The 299-nt window shown below is 54.5% G+C and overlaps 1 non-coding gene across 1 annotated transcript; it reads left to right on the top strand.

The window, feature by feature from the left end:
- Positions 1-181: 181 nt before the first annotated feature.
- Positions 182-299, top strand: LOC140968387 (5S ribosomal RNA; the record flags this gene model as incomplete). Its single annotated transcript, XR_012173764.1, has 1 exon — positions 182-299. It is a non-coding gene; the product is annotated as a 5S ribosomal RNA (ribosomal RNA).

The following is a 299-nucleotide window of genomic DNA, read 5'->3' as shown; positions in this document are numbered from 1 at the left end:
TTCACGTAAACGGTCGCGACACGAGGACTTCCCACGGAGGTCACCTATCCTACTGCTGCCCTCGCGTATGCACGCTTAACTTCGGGGTTCTGATGGGGCGAGAGCAGTGCCGCACGTTGTCTCTCTCCTCCTGGTCCACACGTGCTCGAGGGATATATGAATAAACAGTCCTCTAAATGTCGGGTGTGATCATACCAGCACTAATGCACCGGATCCCATCAGAACTTCGAAGTTAAGCGTGCTTTGGCGAGAGACAGTACTAGGATGGGTGACCCCCTGGGAAGTCCTTGTGTTGCACC

Source organism: Primulina huaijiensis, unplaced genomic scaffold (assembly GCF_012295235.1).
Source record: "Primulina huaijiensis isolate GDHJ02 unplaced genomic scaffold, ASM1229523v2 scaffold35923, whole genome shotgun sequence".
Taxonomy (NCBI): domain Eukaryota; kingdom Viridiplantae; phylum Streptophyta; class Magnoliopsida; order Lamiales; family Gesneriaceae; genus Primulina; species Primulina huaijiensis.
The sequence above is the reverse complement of the archived record's forward strand: the minus strand, read 5'-3'. Positions and strand labels throughout refer to the sequence as shown.